The 19,572-nt window shown below is 42.4% G+C and overlaps 1 protein-coding gene and 1 pseudogene across 3 annotated transcripts in view; one reads left to right on the forward strand and one right to left on the reverse strand.

Moving 5' to 3' along the window:
* Positions 1–7,765, reverse strand: part of Btnl9 (butyrophilin like 9) — a 24,355-nt gene extending 16,590 nt beyond the window's left edge. For 2 of the 3 annotated variants that reach the window (XM_040748507.1, XM_040748505.1), the window contains exons 1-2: positions 7,550–7,765; positions 2,412–3,398 (exon numbers count right to left, since the gene is read on the reverse strand). The gene's annotated coding sequence lies outside the window, so the exon portion shown is untranslated. The remainder of the gene's footprint in view (positions 1–2,411; positions 3,399–7,549) is intronic. The other variant, XM_040748506.1, reaches the window with a different exon arrangement.
* Positions 2,811–8,258, forward strand: LOC101836356 (annotated as a pseudogene).
* Positions 8,259–19,572: the final 11,314 nt, after the last annotated feature.

Consider the following 19,572-nt stretch of genomic DNA (forward strand, 5'->3'; position numbering starts at 1 on the left):
CTCTCCTCTTCTGCTGCTCTTGTCCCCAGAGGCCACTCTCCCCCCTCCCCTTCCCCCCTTTTATGATCCCCTTCCCCTAATTAAAAAGAACCCTCCACATGAACTCTGTGGCATAGTGTCGTTCTGTCTCACGGTGCTTTTTTTTTTTTTATTACAACACATCCCAACTCACTTTTCTATGCTGTCTTTTGCCATCCTATTTTCCACGGCTTGCTGATGCTTGCATAGCCTCGCACCAGCCACCCTATCTGCAGAACCATTGGCAAGAGATGCAGGCTAATACAGCAGGAAAGCAGTCATAGGGAGTAACAGGGAACTGATGAGGGCTTCTCAGAGCAGCCTCTGGGTTAGCAGGACAGTCTGTGGCAGCCCTGACAAGTGACAGCAGGGCGTCCGAAGCCACACTGGCTTTGTGTTTCTTCCTCATCGTTTTCCTCCCTTCCCTTTTGTGCCTTGGTCCTGAGGACCCGGCATAGCTTAGAGCCCCAAGAGAGAAAAGCCACGTGAGGCACATCACCACCCAGATAGCAGTTTGCAAAGCAGGAGGACTCAGGCTGTATTTATGAGTCCAATTGGATGAGCTCCAATGTGAGGAATTAGTCAACTGTGTTAGGCGGTAGCATGGGTCCACTCAGGAGAGGACATCAGGGCAATAGACCTAATGAACCCTAGCTCTGGTTAACCTAGGAAAGTCTGTTCTTTCCTAGGTGGTAAGCAAGTGAGGTGGTGTGTTCCAGAATTGCTAGCGGATCCATAGTTCTTTATTGTCATTTCTCTGTTGGGATACACACACGATTTCCATCACTGAAGCTATAGGAAAAGAGGTTGAAAATATAGGGAGCACATGCTTGCTCCCATGCACATGCAACTCATATATATATATATATATATATATATATATGTATGTATGTATATATATATATCCACAGCAATAAACACTAACATAAATTGAGTACGTATTTGCGAAAACGCCTATACCATCAGTATTACTACTACTTTTACCAATAAGCTCAAATTACAGGTAGGGAAATCAAGGCATGTGGGGCACTTTGACGCACAGCTAGAGGGTGGTAGAGTGCAGTTTCTATCTCAGCTGTTGCTTACAGCACCTGTTTTCTCCCATCCAGCTTCCCACCAACTATGTTCTATCAAGTCTGGTTTCAGCTTTCAAGTGCACCAATAACCTGAAACCATAACACTGTTAGGAACCACCCAGCCTCAAGCATTGCTATGGTCAGCTGCACTAAACACACTAGATCACAGGTATCCAGCTACAAAGTCAGTCAACCAGTGAATACAAATTTTACTGCTAATTTAAGCAATTTAAATCAAAGTCACTAGCGTCTTCAGGTACTTGTTCAGTATTCAGGGGTGTCTGCTGGAAGCTAGTGATCTGGTGACTTCCTGAAGGGAATGGAAGAGATTTTCCTAAAGTGACTTTGTGGGGGAAACACCACACCTCTCCCCATTGCCGCCTGGCCGCCTCGAGGTCCCTTTCCCACCTGTCCCCAATGACCCTTCCTGGAGTGTGGCTGTCCCCAAAGAGGAAACACTTTCTAGTTCCAGCCATTTGCACCAAGGTTGAAATGAGCTCTGGATTCTGATTCTGGTGGCGAAGTTTGGCTGGAGAAAGGAAGAAGCTAGGCATGGTGAATTTGGGGTGAAAATGGAAGCCTCGGTGAAGGAGCCTCGGACCTAACTAAGCTGCACAGGTGGAAACCATATTCTCTCTGCACTGCTGGGATCTCCAGGAATGTTCCCTTCTGAAGACACGAAGGATAAAGGGTATTTTTTTTTTTTTTGGTTTTTACGAGACAGGGTTTCTCTGTATTGTTTTGGAGGCTATCGGTCCAGCCCAGCCTCGAACTCACAGAGATCCGCCTGCCTCTGCCTCTGCCTCCCAAGTGCTGGGATTAAAGGCGTGCGCCACCACCGCCTGGCAGATAAAAGGTATCTTGCGCACTAAAGTATTGAAGTCCATCTCTCACTTCTGTTTGGCATTGCTGTTTTTGCAAACCTCAGTTGGTGTGTTTCATCTTGCTGCTACCTGCAGGGGCAAATAAGCCTGATATTCTTCTCTCCCTTCTCCCTCTCCACTGCCCACTACTGCTCACTAGCCTACACTGGTGTGATTTTAGTTGGCCATAAGAGGATTTCCACCTTCTCAGTTTCTAGGGGCCGAGTTGCGTTAAGAATGGACTCTTCATCTGCAAGAGGAAGGGAACACATCCAAATCTTGCCTCCTCAGAGGGGCCAGCCTCAATGGGCGTCTCTCCTAAGACACCCCACAGCTCACAAAATCACCAGGATCACGCACTCAGAGTGCTTGTCTATGATGTTCTTCCCCCTAGGTCTCTCTCTGTTTTTTGTTTCTAGAAGGTTCATACAGGTGTTGCAAAGGAGCCACATACCTTTCAGGTAACAGTGAAAGATCCAAGTGGCAGGCAGATGCTGGTAATCTCACCTCCCTGTAAAGGGGACGGCTGTGAAGTGTTAGTCCCTGAGGCTTAAGACTCTTCACATGGACTGGCAGCTGAACTCAGGAAGCGGGGTGCAGCTCATGAATGACAGAAATATTCACCCGCCTTCCACCTTAGGATATAAGCTATTGGCTCTGCCCTTTGTTATAAATACCAGAATAGACAGAACAAAATGAGGAAGTCTCTGTCATATCCTGTCTCTGTGAGGAAAAAAATCACATGCTAAATTCTCATAGAAAATGTCTCTCCAGGGTCTTAGAAAGAGGCCAAAGGTACCTGAGAACTTTATTAGAACAAGGTGCATCTGCAGAGGCTAAGAGTGGAGAAAGAATGCCCGAGCTGGCCCTCCAGGAGTGCTGGGTAGGTAAAGCTGGATATCAAGGGGGCAGAATGGCTGTCTCAGGCTAGCTCCTCTCTCTGCCTAGTCACATTGAAAGAGGCAGAGACTGGGCTGAAATTTCCATTAAAAACTGGGACGTGCTTGTGTGCCCAGCTCCATTATATCCCTCTTCAGGGAAACACCAGCAAGGAAATAGCCTGGGAACTTTGCCACAAGCAGACTTACAACAGCTGTTCATATACAGCTTGGAACAGTGGGGTGTCAACATTTCTCTGGTGAAGCAGAACTCCACATAAAGCTGAATGGGAAGAGCAGGGAGGCCTGCTAGAGGTGGAGAATCCACTCCTCTCTTGAGTTTGTTATCGAAAGTGTGTCCACCTCTTCAAGTATCTCCAGTCCTCTATCTGCATCATCAATGGCATCCTTGTCTGTCTCATTTCTGTCAGTCAGCACTCTTTCCCAAGATCCTGCTCAAAATTCCTGCCTCTGATGGGTAAATTCTTCCTGTGTGCATGCCTCTTCCTTCTGAGTCTTCATAAGGGGGTCTCTGAGACCACCAAGGCCAGAAGAGTCGTGGTCTATAGGAGGCAAGAAGATAATTTGGTTCAACACAACTAATAAGTCCATGTTAATTCAAACTTTGGAAGTCTGACCCCAAGTAGTTTATTTTAGACATATTAAAGCACAGCACAATTTGGTGGAATTTTTTTCTGGTGATAATTATTTCAATCCTGTGTGTACAATAAAGCATAAAGTAAGCTAAATAAGTACCAGACAGGAACACATCAAAATTCTTTGTAAAGTATCGAGTGACATCTTCAATAAAGATGGTTTCTAGTTCCTTCTGCTTTACCCTCTCTAGGATCTTCTGGTCTGGGGACTGCAGCCAGGTCTACTCGCCCCTGGAGGACCAAGCAACCAGGAACCTACTAAGAGTGCCAGTCTACTCCCAACCCCCCTCAGGGCAGAGGGCAGAAGTAATGAAAGACCCCTACCCAGGACCCCCTAGGAAAAGAAAAGCAAGGCCAGGCCGTTGCCTAATGAAAGAAACCCAGACCAGGTGCCTCGCCCAGCTGGCAGGATATCAAACAGGATCTGTGGTCACCAGAGCAGTCATGGGACCCAGATAATAATTGCTGAAGCGTGCCAGGGTCTTTTATGTGGCAATACCAGGACACCTAGTCCTTGGCAACTACCCTTGCCCCCAGTTGTGTCTATGATCACCATAGTAGTCATGGGGCCCGGATAATAATTGCTGAAGCATGCCGGGGTCTTTCATAAAGTAATACCAGGAAACTTAGTCCGTGGGAACTACCCCTGCCCCCAAGATGAGCCAATGAAATGCCTGTTACTTATGTAACCATTAAAACTCTATAAATATTGTACTCCCTGCAAACCCGGTATGCTCTGCACCCAAGTTGCAGTAGCATCCGCAGGCGCCTGTGTACTCAATAAATCACCTCTTGCATTTGCAGCCAGTGGTCTGGCCCCGGTTCTTGGGCAGAGGGTTCGGTTCAGTGCCCAGCGCTTTGATGCCGAGGTCTTTCAGTAAGCTCCAGCACCCTTTGGTCCCGACTTACTTCCTCTTGCCCTCTCTGGGATCTCCTGGCCTGGGGACTGCAGGCAGGTCAACTTGTCCCAGCTCACCAAGCAACCTCGAGTCTTCACTGTGCTAATCCAGCTCCTACCCACCAGAGACCCATCAGAATGTTGGACCTGCTTGCACCCACTGGAAGAGAACCTTGGACCCGTACCCACCAGGAAAGGAAGAAACTCCACCTATACCCACTAGAAGAAAGGATGGAAAGATGACAATATAAGAACACATCCAACAACAGAAAAACCAATACGATGCCACCAGAGTCTAGGGACTGTACACCAGCAAGACCTGAGTATCCCAACACAGATGAAGCAGAAGAGAACAACCTTAAATATAACTTTGTGAGGATGATAGAGACCCTGAAAGAGGAAATGAGAAAATCCTTTAGAAAATGGAAGAAAAGACAAACCAAAAATTGCAAGAAACAATTCAAACAATGCAAGGTTTGAAAGCTGAAACAGAGACAATAAAAAACATAGTATAAAGGAAGTCTGGAATTAGAAAAGGTGAGTAAACGATCAGGAACTACAGATGCAAGCATAACAAACAGAATACAGGAGTTAGAAGAGAGAATCTCAAGTGCTGAAGATTCACTAGGAGAAATAGGTTCATCGACCAAAGAAAATCTTAAGTCCAACAAATCCATAACATAAAATATCCAGGAAATATGGAACACTGTGAAAAGGCCAAATCTAAGACTAATAGGGATAGAAAAAGGTGAAGAAACCCAATTCAAAGGTGCAGAAAAAAACGTTCAACAAAATCATAGAAGAAAATTTCCCCAATGTAAAAAAGACATGCCAATGAAAGTACAAGAAGCCTACAGAACACCAAATAGAGTGAACCACAAAAAAACAGCCCCCTCGCCACATAATAATCAAAACCCCAAACATACAGAACAAAGAAATAATATTAAGAGCAACAAAGGAAAAAAGCTAAGTAACATATAAGGGCAAACCTAGCAAAATCACACCTGACTTCTCCATGGAAACTCTGAAAGCCAGAAGGTCCTGGATAGATATTCTACCAACACTAAAAGACCAAGGATGCCAGCCCAGTCTACTATACCCAGCAAAGCTCTCAATGACTATAGATGGAGAAAACAAGATATTCCACAGTAAAACCAGATTTAAACAATACATATTCACTAATCCAGCCCTACAGAAAGTCCTGGGAGGAAAACTTCAACCAAAGGAAGGTAACTATGCTCACAAAAACATAGGCAATAGATAACCCTACTTTACCAAAAGCCAAAAGAAAAAGTGGGGTAAATCCACAGACAATAATACCAACAACAACAAATGAAAACAAACAAGAATTAACACTCAACAGTCCTTAATTTCCGTCAATATTAATGGTCTTAATTTGCCTATAAAAAGACACAGGCTAACAGAATGGATACAAAGACAGAATCTATCCTTTTACTGCATACAAGAATCACATCTCAACTTCAAAAACAGACATTACCTCAGAGTAAAGGGTTGGGATAAGATTTTCCAATCAAATAAACACAAGAAACAAGCTGGTATAGCTACCCTACTATCGAACAAATTAGACTTAAACTAAAATCAATCAAAAGAGATGAAGAAGGTCATTTCATATTCATCACAGGAAAAAATCCATCAGGAAGAAGACTCAGTTCTGAATATCTGTGCCCCAAAAACAAAGACGCCTACATTCATAAAAGAAATGTTACTAAAACTCAAATCACACATAAGACCCTCACCACTAGACAGGACCACCAGACAGAAACATAACAAAGAAACAAAGGAACTAAAAGAAGTTATGACCCAGTTAGGTTTAATAGACATCTATAGAACATTGCATCCAAACACAAAAGAATATACCTTCTTCTCAGCGCCACATGGGACTTTCTCTAAAATAGACCACATACTTGGCACCATAGCAAACCTCAACAGGTACAAAAAATGGAATAATCCCCCATATCTTATCAGATCACCATGCTTTAAAGTTGGAATTCAACAACAACACAAATTGCAGAAAGCCTACAAACTCATGGAAATTGAACAATGCACAATTGCACTATTCCTGGGTCAAGGAAGAAATAAAGAAAGAAATAAAAGACTTCCTAGAATTCAATGAACATGAAGACATATCATACCCAAACTTACAGGACACTTTGAGAGCAGTACTAAGAGGAACGTTCATAGCTCTAAGTGCTCATATGAAGAGACGGGAGAATAGTTACTCTAGAGAATTAAGGGCACAACTGAAAGCTCTAGAACAAAAAGAAGCAAACTCACCATGGAGGAGTAGAAGCCAAGAAATAATCAAATTGAGGGCTGAAACCAATAAAGTCGAAACAAAGAATCAATGTAACAAAGAGTTGATTCTTCAAGAAAATCAACAAGATAGGCAAAACTTTATCCAAACTAACCAAAAGGCAGAGAGAGAACATGCAAATTAACAAAATCAGGAATGAAAAGGGGGACATAACAACGGACACTGAAGAAGCCCAGAGAATCTTCAAGTCATACTTTGAAAACCTATACTCCACTAAATTGAAAAATTTAAAGGAAATGAACAATTTTCTGGATATCACCTGCCAAAGTTAAATCAAGAACAGATAAGCAATTTAAATAGGCCCATAACCCCTAATGAAATAGAAGGAGTCATCAAAGTCTCCCAACCAAAAAAATCCCAGGCCCAGATGGCTTCAGTGCAGAATTCTACCAAAAATTCAAAGAAGAGCTAATTCCAATACTCCTCAAAGTGTTCCACACAATAGAAGCAGAAGGTTAGTTGCCAAACTCTTTTTACAAGGCTACAATTACCTTGGTACCCAAGCCACATGAAGATACAAATAAGAAAGAGAACTACAGACCAATATCCCTCATGAACATTGTTGCAAAAATACTCAGTAAAATACTGGCAAATCAAATCCAAGAACACATCAGAAAAATCATTCAACATGATCAAGTAGGCTTCATTCTAGGGATGTAGGGATGGTTCAACATACAAAAATCTATCCATGTAATTCACCATATAAACAAACTGCAAAAGAAAAACCACATGATCATCTCACTTGATGCAGAAAAAGTCTGTAACAAAATCCAACATCTTTTCATGATAAAGGTCCTGGAAAAATCAGGGATAACAGTTACATACCTGAACATAATAAAAGCAATATACAACGTTGATTCCCAAACTGGGGAAGGGCTGAGCAAATAGCTGAGGCTAGGGAGCCAGACAGGCATCATCGACCACTATGAGCTGCATGATCCTATCGAGAAGATCCTGCTGGAGTGGTTGCGGGAGCCCCATGAGGCAGCAGAGTCACTGGTGGACCAGTTGTCTGGCTGCACCGGCGGGTGGCAGCGATGGGAAGGCAGGTGCCGTGCTGCTGGAGCAGTATCAAGAGGATGCACCCGAGGTGAAGGACATGTCTAAATATAAACCTCACATTCTGCTGTCTCAAGAGAATACCCAAATTAGAGACTTTGCAGCAGGAAAACAGAGAACTGTGGGTTTCCTTGGAGGAACACCAGGATGCTTTGGAACACATCATGAACAAGTACCCGAAACAGATGTTACAGTTAATGATTGCTAAAAAAGCGGTGGATACCAAACTAGTTCTGAAAGCTCACCAGTCCCACTCTGCAGATATTGAAAGTCAGATTGATAGAATCTGTGAAATGGTAGAAGTGATGAGGAAAGTAGCTCAGGTGGATGATAATCAGTTTTGCAAGATTCAGAAAAACTAGCTCTACTAGAACTTGAAAGTAAGGAGCTCCGAGAGTTACTGTCCATCAGCAGTGAGTCTCTTCAGGTTGGAAAGGAAAATTCTGTGGATCCTGCTTCCCAGCCCATCAAATAACTGAACTGAATGATGGCTGCTGATGGCCCGACCAGGGGAGGAGTGACTGCCTCTCCCTAAGATGTGTCCATTCACGTGTGTGCCGCAGACTTGAGGCGGTGTTGATCAGAGGGACGAGATGGCAGTTCGGAATTGCCACTTGCTGGTCATTACCCACAAAACAATTTGGGGTATATTGTTGCACCCTTCCCCCATGGGGATCTGCTGACATGCTTGAGACTAGGAGCTTCTAGCAAAACACCTCTGTTCCCTCCTCCCAGTAAGTTCTGCATGCAAGTTCCTGTTTTATGTCCATCCTTATTGTCTAAATGCTAATTCCTGTTTTTGGCCTACCCTTTGCTGGTGGGCCCTGGGAACGTAGACTTCTGACCTTGGCAGTTTTCCACCATGCCTGTCACTGGTAAATAAGGCTCCACCCTTGTTAAAATAAGCGTCATTCTCCTTATAAGAATGAGTCTCTGTCTTTGTCTTCATTTACATCCTTAGCCCTTCTCTTGGATCGTTGTGAAGTGTTGTAGGGCGGTAACCATGAACACCAACTCGCTAAAGTATATTAGTAAAATAGAGGTGTCTCACCATTCCTTTGTCAGAAATTACGTTTAGTTTGACTCTGGGACCCGGATTTATATAAACTGTCAGAAATTACGTTTAGTTTGACTCTGGGACCCGGATTTATATAAACTGTTTTCAGTTCATTTTTGTTTTTCATATCTCTGAAATTCCGAACATTTTATTATAAACCAGTGATTTTATTTTATATAGGATTATAAAATTTCTAAGAATTTTTTAGATCAAGCTTTTAAAAAGTACATGTGAAAGACCCCAACCCAGGGCCCCCAAAGAAAAGAAAACCAAGGCCAAGCCATTGCTTACTGAAAAAACCCAGACCAGGTGCCTCGCCCAGCTGGCGCCTCAAACAGGATGTCAAACAGGATGTCTGCAGTCACCAGAGCAGTCATGGGACCCGGATAATTGCTGAAGCGTGCCATATTTACATCTTGTGGTAATACCAGGAACCTAGTCCTTGGCAACTACCCCTGCCCCCAAGATGACCTTAGCCTGCGCTTAAGTAGCCAATGAAATGCCTGTTGCTATGCTGATACTTATGTAACATATATATATATATATATATATACACACACATATATATATATATATATATTGTGCTCCCTGCAAGCCCAGTATGCTTTGCACCCGTGTTGCAGTAGCATCCGCAGGCGCCTGTGTACTCAATAAACCACCTCTTGCTTTTGCATCCAGTGGTCTGGCTCCGGTTCTTGGGCAGAGGGTTCGGTTCAGTGCCGGGGTCTTTCACGTTTGGTGTAAAGCTGGATTTCTTTTTCCACTTCAAAAGTAACTTGGGTCACAGAAGCAGACTGTCAGACCTTCTGAATTACATCACTACCTGTGGAGTTTGACTTTGCTCTAGTGCTAGGAGCTGGCACTTCATAGTCAGGTGTCTTCGCTCTTAATTTAAGAGAATCTATTAGTAGTCCCCCAGGAAATATACTTGAAAGCAAGTCACCTAGGTTTGGGTTGTTTCTCCTCCTCCCCTCAAGGATCACTCAGTCATTCAGAGAATTCTGAGGGACTTGGACGTGCCCTGTCATGTACAGCCCCACGTGAACACTTGATTTAAATGCCAACAGTAGCTTTTATTTATTTGGTCAAGTAGTCAGTTTTCCGTTTTGTTTGACTAGGGAATCTTCAGCTTAGGTGGTTTGCCAACTATGAAGAACATATCAGATTTCCCCACGTCATAGTTGAAACACAGCTGTGATAACAAAGAATGGTACTGCTTGGATGGCTTATCACCGGCAGGAGTAATCTGCTGTTTTAGATCTGTTTGGTTTTTACATGGAAGCACTTTTATCACCCACAGAAAGTTACTATGTTTCTGATGCCATGCAGGCAATTGAGAACAATACCGAGATTTGAGATTCCGGTGCAGGGAGGATCTACTAATTCCTTTGTTAATCTTCCCTGTCTTGGTTTACTCAAATTTATAAATAATTCCTTTTACACTATTTGTTTGCCCAAAATGGCTGAGGAAATATTAATGCTGTCAATATTTGCTGATACTAAGCACCATACCGCAGGAGAAAGATTGTCTTAAAAGAAAAAGTGTTTTATGTGTTGTAAAGCTTCTTTGGTATGGTCAAAAGAACTAATTCCAGCTAAAGCAACAAAATCTATCCAGAATGTTCTGAGTCCATCTGATCCCATTAATACCTATGGACTTTAACTACAGTAGTGGGCAGCTCCAGCTGTATGCCTTGAAGGACCTCTAAGTGCCCGAAGTGTACTCCACAAGCCCCCCAGGAGCAGGTGATCTCTGCCACTCATCAGCTGGCAGTCAGTGAAAATGGTAGTGTTAGCATACAGTCTGTTTCGGCAATGGACACAGTACACTTCATCTGCCTTACGTTCCTCTTTACATCTTAGCCACTAGAATCTCTTCCTTCTAGTCCTGGGGATATACTGAGCTTCCAGTGTCCTGTGTCCTATAAATTCTGTCTGGTGTTAATGCTGTGAAGGTAATACAAAGTAGCATATTGAATGGAGAAAGGAATGTTCTTCATTTTGTGTGAAGGTGCTAGTGTCTCTTGCAGTGGATGGAAGAATATAGTGTATGAAATTTTAGGATGAAATTGTCTTTGCTAATAAAAACCTCTTTTGGGGGAAAAAATAAAAGCAATATACAGTAAACCAACAGCCAACATTAAACTAAATGGAGACAAACTCAACGCAATTCCTCTAAAATCAGGAACAAGACAAGGCTGTCCACTGTCTCCATAACTCTTCAGTATTGTACTTGAAGTTCTAGCTAGAACAATAAGACAACAAAAGGAGATCAAGGGGATACAAATTGGAAAGGAAGAGGTCAAACTTTCACTATTTGCAGATGATATGATAGTTTACATAAGTGACCTGAAAAACTCTACACAAGAACTCCTACAACTGATAAACACCTTCAGCAAAGTGGCAAGATACAAGATCAACTCAAAAAAATCAGTAGCCCTATTATATACAGACGATAAGTGGGCTGAGAAAGAAATCAGAGAAACATCACCCTTTACAATAGCCACAAACCACATAAAATATCTTGGGATAATGCTAACAAAACAAGTGAAAGACCTGTATATCAAGAACTTTGAATGTTTACACAAAGAAATTAAAGAAGACACCAGAAAATGGAAAGATCACCCATGCTCTTGGATAAGTAGGATCAACATAGTAAAAATGCCAAAAGCAATCTACAGATTCAATGGAATACCCACTAAAATCCCAGCACAATTCTTCACAGACTTGAAAGAACAATAATCAACTTTATATGGAAAAACAAAAGACCCAGGATAGCCAAAACAACCCTGTACAATATAGGAACTTCCAAAGGCATCATCATCCCTGACTTCAAGCTCTATTATAGAGCTGGAGTCTTGAAAACAGCTTGACATTGGAACAAAAATAGATAGGTAGACCAATGGAATTGAATTGAAAACCTTGATAAACCACACACCTATGAATACTTGATTTTTGACAAAGAAGCTAAAATTATACAATGGAAAAAAGAAAGCATCTTCAACAAATGGTGCTGGCATAACTGAATGCTGACATGTAGAAGACTGCAGATAGATCCATGTCTATTGCCATGCCCAAAACTTAAATCCAAATGGGTCAAAGACATCAACATAAATCCAGCCACACTGAACCTCTTAGAAGAGAAAGTGGGAGGTACCCTTGAATGAATTAGTACAGGAAACTTCTTCCTGAACATAACATCAGTAGCACAGACACTGAGATTGACAATTACTAAATAATACAGAAACTGAGAAGCTTCTGTAAGGCAAAGGACACAGTCAAAAAGACAAAAAGGCAGCCCACAGAATGGGAAAAGATATTCACTAATCCCACATCTGACAGAAGGATGATCTCCAAAATTTACAAAGAACTCAAGAAGCAAGTCTCCAAAACACCAAAGGATCCAATTAAAAAGTGGGGTACATCGAGCCATTGCCATAGGACAACAAAAGGGGATCAAGGGGATGCAAATTGGGAAGGAAGAGGTCAAACTTTCACTATTTGCAGATGATATGATAGTTTACATCAATGACCCAAAGAACTCTACCAGGGAACTCTTACAGCTGATTAACACCTTCAGCAAAGTGGCAGGCTACAAGATCAACTCAAGAAAATCAGTAGCCCTAATATATACAGATGATAAAAGGGCTGAGAAAGAAATCAGAGAAACATCACCCTTTACAATTGCCACAAACAACATAAAATACCTTGGGGTAATGCTAACCAAACAAGTAAAAGACCTGTTTTGCAAGAACTTTGAATCTTTAAAGAAAGAAATTAAAGAAGCTCTCAGAAAATGGAAAGATCTCCCATGCTCTTGGATAGGTAGGATCAATGTAGTAAAAATGGCAATCCTGCCAAAAGAAATCTACAGATTCAATGCAATCCCCATTAAAATACCAGCACAATTCTTCACAGACCTTGAAAGAACAATGATCAATTTTCTATGGAAAAACAAACGACCCAGGTAGCCAAAACAACCCTGTTCAACAAGGCATCACCATCCCTGACTTTGAGCTCTATTATAGAGCTATAGTCCTGAAAACAGCTTGGTATTGGCCCAAAAAATAGACAGGTAGACCAATGAAATCGAATTGAAAACTGTGATATTAACTCACACACGTATGAACATCTGATCTTTGACAAAGAAGCTAAAAATATACAATGGAATAAAGAAAGCATCTTCAATAAAGGGTGCTGGCATAACTGGAGGCTGGCATGTAGAAGAATGCAGATCGATCCATGTCTATCGCCATGTACAAAACGTAAGTCCAAATGGGTCAAAGACCTCAACATAAATCCAGCCACACTGAACCTCTTAGAAGAGAAAATGGGCGGTACCCTTGAACAAACTGGTACAGGAGACAGCTTCCTGAACATAACACCAGTAGCACAGACAGTGAGATCGACAATTAATAAATGGGACCTCCTGAAACTGAGAAGCTTCTGTAAGGCAAAGGACACAGTCAGCAAGACAAAAAGGCAGCCCACAGAATGGGAAAAAATATTCACTAACCCCACATCTGACAGAGGGTTGATCTCCAAAATTTACAAAGAACTCAAGAAGCAAGTCTCCAAAACACTAAAGGATCCAATCAAAAAATGGGTACAGAACTAAATAGAGAATTTTCAATAGAGGAGTCTAAAATGGCTGAGAGGCTCAACATCCTTAGCCATCCGGGAAATGCAAATCAAAACAACTCTGAGATACCATCTCACTCCTGTCAGAATGACTAAAATCAAAAACACCAACGACAATTTATGCTGGAGAGGATGTGGTGAAAGGGGAACACTCCTCCATTGCTGGTGGGAGTGCCAACTTGTTCAGCCACTCTGGAAATCAGTATGGAGATTCCTCAGAAAAATGGGAATAAACTTACCACAAGACCCAGCATCTCCACACTTAGGCATATATCCAAAAGATGCCCATTCATACAACAAGGATGTCTGTTCCACTATGTTCATAGCAGCATTATTTGTAATAGCCAGAACTTGGAAGCAACCTAGATGTCCCTCACCCGAAGAGTGGATAGAGAAAATGTGGTACATTTACACAATGGAGTACTATTCAGCAGAAAAAAACAATGGAATTCTGAGATTTGCAGGCAAATGGATGACACTAGAAGAAACCATCCTGAGTGAGGTAACGCAGTCACAAAAAGAGAAACATGGCATGTACTCTCTCATATATGGATTTTAGACATAGATCTGGGGAGTGCCAGCCTACAATCCTATGGCCAGAGAGTCTGGGAAACAGAACCTTCATTCAGTGGCTGATGGAAGAAGAGGCAGACTCCCAAGGCTAAGCACTGAGCTGAACTCAAGAAAGCCAGTAATAGAGAGGGAGGACTGATGACCAAAGGGGTAAGAGTGGGCTGGTTTAACCCCCCAGAAACAGCTGACCTGACAAGGGTTAACTCTTGAATCCTAGGCTGATGCCTGGGAATCCAACATGGGACTGATCAAGACCCCCTGAGTGGGGGTGTCAGTGAGGTGGCCTAGATAATCTATTGAGCCTTGGGCAGTAGATCAGTACTCATTCCGAGTATACACATGGACTTTGGACTCCCATCCAACAATGTGAGATGCACTCTCACCCTGAACTCTTGGGGGAGAGTCTGGGCCCTGCCCTGGATGAAATGACAGACTGTGGACACCCCCATGGAGGGCCTCACCCTCCCTGGGGAAATGAGGGGATATTGGGGGGGTTGGGGGAGGGCACGGGAGGAGGGGAGGGAAACGGAGAGGGACCTGGAACTGACTTGTGAAGCAACCTTGTTTCTAATCTAAATTTAAACTTTAAACAAATGTCTAAAACTAAAAAAAAAGTGGGGTACAGAACTAAATATTCTCAATAGAGGAGTCTAAAATGGCTGAGAAACACGTAAAAAAATGCTCAGCATCCTTAACCATTAGGAAAATACAAATCAAAACAACTCTCAGATACCATCTGACTCCTGTCAGAATGGCTAAAATAAAAAACACCAATGACAGTTATGCTGGAGAGGATGTGGAGAGAGGGGAACACGCCTCCACTGCTGGTGGGAATGCCAAGTCATACAACCACTTTGGAGATCAGTATGGAGATTCCTCAGGAAAATGGGAATCAGTCTACCATAAGACCCAGCAATTCCACTCTTAGGCATATATCCAAAAGATGCTTATTCATACAACACGGACATCTGTTCCACTATGTTCATAGCAGCATATTTGTAATAGCCAGAACCTGGAAGCAATCTAGATGCCCCTCAGCTGAAGAGTAGATAGAGACAATGTGGTACATTACACAATAGAATACTACTCAGTGGAAAAAACAAAGGAATCTTGAAATTTGCAGACAAATGGATGGCACTAGAAGAAAACATCCTGAGTGAAGTAACCTGGTCAAACATGTTGTATACTCACTCATAAATGGATTTTAGACATGAAGCATGGGAGTGCCAGCGCAAAATCCCACCACCAGAGAATCTGGGAAACAGGGTAGACCCTACGAGAAATATACATGGTACCCCAGAAAAGGAGAATGGGACAGGATCTCCAGAGTGGACTGGGAACATGGCAAGAGGGGACAGTGAGCTGGGGAAAAGTGAGGGGGAGAAGAGAAATGGACAGGAAGACATGGGGGGGTAGGAAGGTTGAGTCGGGGGAAGAATAGAGGAGAGCAGGATGAGAGATACCATAATAGAGGGAGACATTATAGGTTTGAGGAGAGATCTGGCACTAGTGAGATTTCCAGAGATCTACAAGGATAACGCCAACTGGCATCGAGGCTGCCTTAAATGTCCTCCCCCCGATAATGAGATTGATGACTACCTTGTATGCCATCCTTGAGCCTTCATCCAGTGACTGATGGAAGCAGAAGCAGACACCCACAGCTAAACACTGAACTGAACTCCTGGAAACCAGTTGCAAAGAGGGTTAAGTGATGAGCAAAGGGGTCAAGACTGACTGGGTGAAACCCACAGAAACAGCTGACCTGAACAAGAGGGAGCTCATGGACCCCAGATTGATGGTTGAGGGGTCAACATGGAACTGATGCAGACCCCCTGAACATGGGTGTCAGTGAGGAGGCCTTATCAATCTTTGGGGCCTCGGATACTAGATCACTATTCTTCCCTGGCATCAGAATGAAGTTTGGGAGCCCATTCCACATGAAGGGATGTTCTATCAGCCTGGACATGTGTTGCTTGAGCAACAAATAATCTATAGTATCTTTATTTTGTAAAACCATGGCTCTCAATTTGCCAATCCTTTGGTTAATTTTTGTTAATATTTTGCTATAATATTAGTAGTTTTAGCAAACATACATGTCAATTTTTCATTTTCTTGTTTTTATATCCTAACCAAAGGTTCCCCTCCCTCCTCTCTTCCCAGCCTAGAGAGTACCTAATTATGCTAAAATCTGTATTATTGCATTTGGACTAATGATTACATTAACCTAACCAAGATATCCTCCATCCATGTGACTCAATATTTGTATAACATCTTTTGTCCAGAAAATTGATTCCAATGGATAAAAACAATCCTTAACATGGCAAAACAATAACATACTGTCTCCTATTACAGAAGCACCTTTTGTTGCCCCTGATAAAAGGCACTTGGATTCTGACAAGCTGAGAATTAACATGTACTATAGTCAGTAAATATAACAGCATCAATTTTGTGTCAGTGGTATTGTGTCCTTGTTGTCTTCCCAAGGTCTTGACTTGACAAGTTAAAGTCTTGATGTCTCCCTAAGCCAGAGGCTTACTCTTCTCTCGGGTCATCTCTCTTGATGGGTTGTCATCTACCTTCATTTGTCCAGTGGTCTTAGGGATGTTGTCATGGTCAGAGCAGAAGTCATCTGGGACATCATTCATTTGAAGAGAAGAAACAAAAATAACCTCACCCTGATGTTAGAAGAACTCCTGGCCCTTTCTATCAATTAGTTTCTAGGTATTTCCATTTAACATATACTTTAATATGTGTCTCCCTTAGGGAAAAATTCTTCTGGGGCAGCAGCAGAAGTATTGTCCTTTACAGTGGAAAAGTTTAAAGCTAACATGGTTACATGCAGCATAGTACGTGGGGATTTCAGTGGGTTTATATGCCCTCTTTCTACTTTTAAAATGCATTATTTAAGTATTTGATGGTGTCTTTACTCAAGAGTGTATCCTTGTGGATTGTGAGGGTTTCCAGTAGCATGATTAATATTCCATAGATTGTGAAATTTCTTAAAGCATATCCTAATACAAGCAGGACCTTTGTCAGTTTTTAGTTGTAATGGAAGTCCTAGAAAGAAAAGGGTGTATAATAAATGATAATAGCACCCTAGGTTATTTCACCCCCATGAGCAAAAGCAACAATCATACCAGAAAAAGTATCAAGTGTTACATGAACATATTTTAAATGTCCAAATTCTGAGATATGAGTAATGTCTGTCTAATGGGATTAGGTTTTAACCCTCGAGGATTAATCCTACCAGCAGAGGGCAGTATTGTAAAAGAACAAGACAGTCTGTCCAGTTGGCTCAGAAGGTAAAATGATTGTGCCTGTAAAGATTTTGCATTTTGAGAAAGTTCATGTTTTTTTGAATGTTCTGAAAACAAAGTATTAGAGGCGAGGAGGGGGCCAGTACTCCGGCTTGAGCAATAGAGAATGTTGACGAACCTGGCAGATTAGATCGAGTATGAGTACGAGTTATGAAAAAATGTTGAGACTTGCTTTACAGATGTCTGAAGGGAGAAAAATAACTGTGAAATAACATTAATAGTGGGGTTGTGTTTAACTTTTGAAGTTTCTAAAAGAGAAACAGTTTGAGCACAATTTGAAGAGTCATTTGAAATATTCGGTGGATGAGAAACATCTAATAACAGCTAGTTGATTTCAGCAAGTTCAGGCTGCTGAGCGGCACAACCAGGGGTCAGTATAATCTTCCATTGTGGACAGTGTAATGAAGATGAGTTTCTGTTCTGCCCAGTCCCACAGTCGTTTAGTCCCAAAAGAAACACAAAGAGGCTTTACCTACAAGTGCTCGCTGCAGTGAGTTGTTAGTCTGGTTCAATGCTTCTGGCTTCTGGTATACCATTAATACTGGACCCTCATGGAAACTTCTCTTGACTGTCATGGAGATCCCGTGACTATGGTTCCCTAGGACCAGTCCTTTCACACTCTCCAGCAGTTCATAGATGGGGTGGATGTTGGGGTGGGTCAACTCAAGCCCTGGATAGTGTAACTGAGTGGGCCTGGGTGGTAGCTGAGTTGTCAGTGCAGGCAACTCATATTTGTCTGGTCCCAGAGACAGCATGGCCCTCGAACACCAGCGTGGCCTCAGGTGGTAGCCCAGACCCTGGGTATCACACAGCCTTTGGTGGTAACATGGGCCACAGACCTCAACACAGACCCCAGCTATGGTAGGGCCATGGACCCAGACATCACCATGACCTCAGGAGGTGGCCCAGATAAAAAGATCTTAAAAGAAGGTCCTTAGAATAATGTTTATCTACAGATCTTGAGTAGCATGCTAATGATACCTGTCAGTTATTATCAGTGTGGAACAAATAACCACCCTGCATTTTAGTCGGTGGCACAATGTTTTCTATAGACTCTTTACCAGGAAGTGGTTTAAGACCTGTTCTTCCCATCATTATCAAGTCTATGATTTCTTATCAATAAGGAGATACAGACTGTTCTGGAGAATTATGACATGCATAAATTTCTATAATACCATTACCTTTTTTGACATATAATTCCAGTAGGTAATGAGGAGAAAGGAAGGATAAGTAATTAATAGGGATCTAAGAGGTTAATTCTGTGAACATCTGCTTTAGCTGCAGCATTATTTTTTTCTCAATATATGTTTTTATTTAAATTAGAAACATGAATGCTTCACATGTCAATCCCAGCTCCCTCTCCCACGCCTCCTCCCTTGACCTTCCACCAGCTCCCCAGCCCCTCCCCCAATCCCCACATCATTCCCCAGGGAGGGTGAGGCCCTCCTTGGGGGGATCTCTAAAGTCTGTCATTTCATCCTGGGCAGGACCTAGGCCCTTCCCCATGTGTCCAGGCTGAGAGAGCCTCCCTCTATTTGGAATGGGCTCCCAAAGCTCATTCATAAACCATGGTAATAGCTGCAGCATTATTTAATAAACTAATAACTCACTCTGCTTCAGGTGTTACGTTCCTTATAGATTTAACTTGGAATCTCTGGAAAGCAATGTAAAGAACAGAACCAAATACTTAGTTGTTGGGGGGAAGTCCTGTGCGTTTGTCAATAAAGCACTGCTGGCCAATAGGAATCTAGATAGGTGGGACTAGGAGTCCAGGAGGATTCTGGGAAGGAGAAACACAAGAGAGTCAAGATGTAACGCCATGGGGTAGGAAGCCCGGAAACTTCTCTGGTAAGAGATATACTTAGATTAACAATTATGGGGTAAATACTTAAGTCAGAGCTAGCCAGTAAGAAACAAGCAAGGCCAACAGCTTCATAATTAATATAGCCTCCTGTGTGTTTATTTGGGACTGATGCGGCTCTGGAACCATGCTGGCGGGAATGCTTCTCTCAAGGAAAAAGCCTCTTTTTACATTAGTGGTGATAGGCAGATAAGGATGTACCCAAATATTTTGACCCCAAATTCTTGTTAGTAGTTGAGGGTACATTGTTTGGGAAGTTATAAGGTGAGGCAATGATGGTAAATTATATGTTGAGTAATAATATATCCCAAATAACTATAAGGTGGTTGGTTGCTTTTGT

The sequence above is a fragment of the Mesocricetus auratus genome, unplaced genomic scaffold, assembly GCF_017639785.1.
Source record: "Mesocricetus auratus isolate SY011 unplaced genomic scaffold, BCM_Maur_2.0 Super-Scaffold_100007, whole genome shotgun sequence".
Lineage (NCBI taxonomy): Eukaryota > Metazoa > Chordata > Mammalia > Rodentia > Cricetidae > Mesocricetus > Mesocricetus auratus.